Source organism: Saccostrea cucullata, unplaced genomic scaffold (genome assembly GCF_032062105.1).
Source record: "Saccostrea cucullata isolate Sc308-1 unplaced genomic scaffold, CSIRO_AGI_Scuc_v1 ctg3199, whole genome shotgun sequence".
Taxonomy (NCBI): Eukaryota; Metazoa; Mollusca; class Bivalvia; order Ostreida; family Ostreidae; genus Saccostrea; species Saccostrea cuccullata.
Window position 1 is genome coordinate 29,795 of NW_026933629.1, and position 6,699 is coordinate 36,493.

The 6,699-nt window shown below is 30.3% G+C and overlaps 1 long non-coding RNA gene across 1 annotated transcript; it reads right to left on the minus strand.

The window, feature by feature from the left end:
* Positions 1 to 4,199: 4,199 nt before the first annotated feature.
* Positions 4,200 to 5,879, minus strand: LOC134238765 (uncharacterized). The gene is made up of 4 exons (XR_009986078.1): positions 5,637 to 5,879; positions 4,939 to 4,999; positions 4,596 to 4,663; positions 4,200 to 4,401 (listed from the first exon to the last, which is right to left on the minus strand). It is a non-coding gene; the product is annotated as an uncharacterized LOC134238765 (long non-coding RNA).
* Between the last annotated feature and the right edge of the window lie 820 nt (positions 5,880 to 6,699).

The following is a 6,699-nucleotide window of genomic DNA, read 5'->3' on the forward strand; positions in this document are numbered from 1 at the left end:
GGGAAAGGCGGCGATGGATCTTTTTTAAGATAGCATAATTTTCTTTTTTATTTACAGTTTATTTTTCAAAAAGATCTTTATGCAAAAGTAAAATTCCATTTTTTTTTCTTCAGTTAATTTTTTTTTATTAATTCTATTTCTATATATTCATTCTATTAATAATTCATTTGATTATTGTCAAAATTTTCACAAAGGTAATAGTAGAAATTGAGATCAGCATAAATACATACAGTCATGTAATTTTGTTACAAGCAGAACATTTAAAGAAATATGAAAATTTTGTCATGATAATTCAAGTAAAAGAAAGTAATAATTGAAGGTTTTATAGCCCTCTGTTTTATTTTAAACCAATTACCAGGTTAAAAACAATGACCACAGTAATTATCAGTAAATCTCAGCATCGACAGTACCTCAACAGTAATTATCAGCAATTCTCAGCAACGACAGTACCTCAACAGTATTTATCAGTATTTATCAGACTCAACAGTAAAAGTCAACAGTAATTATCAGTATTTATCAGAAACAACAAAAATATCAGCAACAACAGTAATAATAACAGTAAATATCAGTATTTATCAGCAACAACAGCACAGTATCAGTAATTATCAAACTTTATCAGTAAAATTTGGGATTCTCAGCACTTTTTTCGTCCAGTAGTGCTTAGTGGTCAATCTCATTAAACCATGTTTACCCATCTTATATCGAATCTTTGAACCAGCTTGTTAAGTTATTTCAATATCATTCACGCAAAATCTATTTTCACCCATAATTTTGTCTCGATCGTCATTTCTATATAACATTCTTGTCAACATGTATAAACTCGTGCACTGGTAACTAAGCTAGTTAATAGACACAAGGGCTTGTTCCTGATGTCTAATAATTATTTTTTGAAAAAAAATCCATTCAGTATTAATAAACAAAACTTGTTTTATCATTACAGTGTACGAATTTGAAAAATAAATAATTATTACGTGCGTTGTTTTATTATACGTGTACATGATGTTTTAAAATAAAAAAAAAAAATATTACACGCTAGCAACAAACCCATGTAAAATATCTTTCAATTTTTCAATACCGAAATCAATTTGTTTTAGTAATTAAAATTTTCTTTATCCTTGAACACAAAATGTACATCACTTTAAATAAAAGACAGTATTTTTTATCTAATGTGTTAAAAGCAGCATTCTGCAACAACATTTACAGGAATATAAATTCATGTTCTCCTGAAAAAAGCAAAAAAAAAAAATTGTCTTTTTTTTGGGGGGGGGGGTGTTTTGGGTGGGGTGGGTTGGTTTGGGTTTGAGGGGGGATTACCGGTGTAAGAATGTTTAGTTTTCAAGTATTGATTTTTACATAATGAATAATTTGAATTAATTTGTGGTAAAATGTCATTATTTTTACATAATACAGCGGTAAGTATATGACAAAAAATAGTCGGTCTTCATTGATTGCTATTTCAAAATGATTCAGAAGAACAACCAATCAGATTAAACATTCCATCCGACCAGATTTAAACACATTGGGAAACGGTGTAAGATTAACAGATTAACTGTGTAAACTATACAATTGGCCGACAATGGACCTTAATAAGGTGTGTCCACCATTCCCTGTTAAATATCAGGAAACTTTATATACATACACAACGTACACTGACAGATTTTGATGATCAATTATTTTTACAAAATTTAAATTTAATGCAAGCATATAACAAATGAAAAATTATGATTCATTGTAAAAGGAAATTATTTTGATACCCATTATGATACAAAAAAGATTTCAAACTGAGTATGTGATCTAAAAAGGTTTTTTTCTAAACATAACCTGGTAATTTTTACGCGAGGATCGTCATTAAATTTTAGACACAAAAACCGTTAATATTCGCAACATATTTAAAAAAAAAAGTATAATCTGGTTTCTTTTTTTTTTAATTCTCTCTTTGTTTATGATAGATTTTTGTGTTATATCTATAATAAATTTTATTTCAATCATGATTTAAGGCTCACATGTAAAAATTTATGAATAACTGAGCGAAGAATGCATTACATCAATCTAAAATCTGAATCAACGGTTTAGAAATATTAATGTTAAAAGCCTTTTAAAAAGAATCCATAATTATAATTATTTTTATTCTGATTAATAAATCACTTCAAGATTTTTAAAACGCTCAACAAAATAAATATAAATATGAATAAAATAATGTGTATGACGTTGTGTAAGACTTTGTGGTAGCTTCTCTTTCAAGCTCACCAGGATAATGGTTATCGACATTCAGTAACCTACTGACATTATTCTGAAATTGAGTCACCTACATTTCCTGTTTCCCAGGCTCCGAAGACTATAAAATATAAAATGATTTTGGTACAAAGACACTTACTTACTTACTGATATCCAATGTAGTCAGGCTGTATATATTTGTGCTTTTAAGGGTACTTACCACAAACAAAAAATGGATGTGCGGGTTGATATATATTTTTTGACTGATTTTGATTTGTATTGATATAAATAATAAATCCCTGAAATATAAGGAAATCGTAGGTTTTCCTTGGTGTTTAAATTTGAAATTTTATTTTGCCTTCTATATAATTCCCTTCAAAATTTTGCACAATTTTTTTAACTTTATGACAAAATCTCATAAAATTCTTCCACTCTACTTGGTAAACATTATTCAGGTTGACAATTTAAATGTAAATCTATGAGAAATAATGCTGATTTCTGAAAAAAAGTTTGTTTGTGTTATTTATCCTTAAGATAAACTATATAAAATATATCCCGGTGTTGTTTCTGATATATTACAATCGCAGTACAGTTAAGGCAACATTTTCTCTAAAAGTCACCAAAAACGATACACTTAATGCTTAACTGTTTTATTTTTTGGCAAGACGCCTCTAGTAAAATAACTATGTTATCTTGAAGAGTATGTCCATCGCTATTCACGTCGGTATTTTTTTTTTCATCATGTGACCTCTAAAGTCACATAGGGCTGGGATTTTGGGTCAACAAATGAAATGTAAAATTTAACCAAAATGTTCAAGGGCAAGGCAAACAAAAATATATATAAATTACTTTAAGGATTACAAAGAAATGAGCATCACTTTTTGAAAACTATACAGGAACATGAATAATTTAAAATATAAACCTACCTTTAGATTGTGGCCTTACCCTGAACTTTCTGATTAAAAATTGACATGTAAGTACAGTCAATCTAAATATAGTTTTCAATCGCATCGTTGACCCAGCATGGGAGATAACTCTTTAGTTCTTGATACAGTTTCTTTACCTCGTAGATTTTGAATAAATATACATGCAGACTGGGCTGGGATCTTTTAACTAAATCAAATGGTATGCATAAAACATCCTGGACATTACTTACTATTGTGTGACTTCGTTCTCTATACAATATATGAATTATGTGTACTATAAAAAACGTCTTTCAGACTTTCCGAATTTCCTCAAATTATGTGTAACGCGTGCAGCTAGGTGTAAAATTTTGCCGCAGATTGTAAATTAAAACGCCGATTGTTAATAAAAATGGAAATATTTTATAATAATTAATAGTTAATTGATAGCCTCCATCAACGCAATAATTAATTCGATATTAAACTTTACCCCTCTGTAACTACTGTACATTCACTTGTGTACAAATAAGAAAACGTTTTCGTTTAGTTTTTCTTATCACATACAGGATTCTATCATGGCTTTCATTCAAACCTTCAACTCCTAAGGGATTTAAGTTGTACATTTGTTAAGGGGACGACCATTTTATTCCGAAAGAAGGGGGGGGGGGAGATCTGAAAATGTTGAAAATAAATATGTTCCAGACTGGATAAGAAATAAATCCAGAGCCTCCCTCCTATAAATTAGAGAGTGTTTTTTTTCTTTTGCTTGTCTGAAATTTTTCATTTTAAAAAATTGACTTGGGAAAACTTGCTACCCCCCCCCCCTTCCATTCAGAATAAAATGGTGGTCGCCTACTCCCCTTTCCTGTTTTTAATCAATTAGGGGAGTCTTTAATCTCCTATTTAGTTACTATTTTTTTTCATTTATACAAAATTTTATTCACAAAAATCAATAGGATTGGGCAGCAAGCAAAGACTATTTTAGCCCTCTCCCTACATTTACTATTTTTGAAAAACAAATTAACACAATATACATGCTGGAAATTAGATCTTGATGGACACTGACACCCACCACACAAAATATATGCAAATAAAGATTTTCAAATCCTAATAGCCTTTTCAACACCTGTACAGTAAGTACATGTATATGAAAAATCAAAGCATTATTTATCAAGAGAATTTATTTCATAAACAGCTTTTCAAATTTCTAGGTAGTCTGTAAAAGGAATACTGAGCAGGTGCAGATTATTTCCATCACTTCATGTTCTTGTGGACGAAATAAATTCTGAAAATACATGTATAAGAAAATCAGGATATACATATATACATAACATTATTGAGAGTAAATTGGTGTTTAAAATGAAATTAAATTATATAATCAGAACAATGCACGGAAAAATGAAACATTGAATGCATAATAAAATGTTATAAGTGCAATTCTACTGTTAATGCATGGTTTATAGCTGATATGGAGCATACCATTTTCCTTAAATGATGGATTAACTTGATGTCTGAAGGAATCCATTGGTCCAATTCTATGGGAATACCTGCAACACATTATATATGCTATGAGATTACTAAATGAAATACATCGTAGAATAAAATGGCATTACATTTGACAAAACAAAATATGAAATCTTGATATACTGTATTGAATTTATGTTACGAAACTTTTCTGGGAAATTATAATAAAACCTCTGAAATTTACAAGAACAAGTAATTAGAATATGAAAGAACATTCTTTCATCTTTACCAAAATGAAAAATAAATATTATTACACATGCACCTTATAAAATGTTAAATGCTTTAGAAGTATACATACCATGTGGAGAAATGGATGCATTTTGTATTTATTCATTCTTCAAGCCTGGAATTCTTGACAGCTACAATAATAAAAGTAATAATTTTATATATCATGTAATTAAAAAAACATAAATATGTATAAATTGCAGAATTAAATTGACTTGACATGTAATCAAACTAAAAAAAATAAATGAAATTTTTTATTCCCCATTAATTTAGAGATTGAGACTGTAAAATGTACAACCATCTATCTAAAGTTGAGGTTTTATGCTTTCAACATAATGATACAGATAATTTCGTAGCATGTTTGTATGCCAAAAAGACAATAATATTACATGTTTAGTAAATCATTGTCAACATACTTTCTGTAACAATGAAATTTCACATTTGATTTAGTATTGTTGACCCCCTCCCAAACCCTTACTACACATACTGACTTTTGTCTCAAAGAAAATAAGCGAATTCGCAGTGACTCTGTACCATTTATTTAGTACAATTACATTTTTAAAATTCTAATAAAAAGTATGGAACTTTGTATGGGGATGTTGTGATTGGGGGTTGGGGGGGGGGGCATACACACAATCACAATGCACTGCATTAGTTTTTCACTGACTGTGATAATACCTCTAAAATACCATGTACGCACTAGCCATCGGATTTTTCCTTTGATGTTAACAAGAGAATATCTATATATTATAAATACATGTGCATACATACCTGGGCTAAATGTACTGCAGTGATAGATCTAGGGAGCTGATGCTGATCGTCTCACTCTTCCATTATTTTTCCGAAATAATGTCCTTATATTTTCGTAATTAGGATAAACAACGCCTTGCCTCTTATCTCATCCCTATTTTCTGTAAAGATTCCCCGGTTATTGCGTTTAAATCCATTGCATATCTCAGCTGATGTCGCCACGTTTGTAGATGTAAACAACATTCCGAGTGTCATCGAGTGCAAGCGCTTGGCTGAAGCCAAACGGCACATAAAAAGAGAATTATTTTAAAAACATGCTATTTATGTAAGAGAAAATCACTAATAATTAATTATTCAGATAGGAAAACATTGCCGTTTGTTATAAGTTCTTGCAAGTATCGGTAAATAGCTATTCTGAGCTTTATTTCCTTATAAGGATTAATCAGGGCGGAGCAACTGTCATGACGTCAAACCTCATTATGACCTCATTACCATATTTTTTTTTCATGGGTAGCCTTAACTGTACTGCGATGGCGACGAGGATGTAGAAAAACATGTTAACTCTGTGATTTAATTCGTTTGAGAAGTCTAATCTGAGATTCAATTAAATTTGAAGATATGGCAGCGAAAATCGATTTTTTTGTGTACCTCAGTTCGTGATAGGAGAATAATTAACGGAGTTACTGCTCAGAAACAAAATCGTGGGATTCTCCTACATTTAGCAGGACCTGAAGATCAGGACATATATGATATTATTGAACATACAGGTGAGAACTTAGATGATAAAGCTAAAGATTTATATAACTACAAAGCACCCAGAAAAAAACGTTGCTTTTGAAAAACATATATTTCGTCAGGCTTCACAAAATGAAATTGAAACAGGTACAAATTTTCTAACACGATTGCAAAAACTGGCAATATCTTGCGACTTTGGAGCGGCAACAGATATTAGGTCATAGATAAATGCAAATCAACAACACCAAGAAGAACGTTTCTGCGAGAAAAAATAATTCAACTTACTGAAAGTACTGGTAATATCAAGGGTCGTAGAAATGTCAGATAGTCAGGCACAGACAATAAAAGA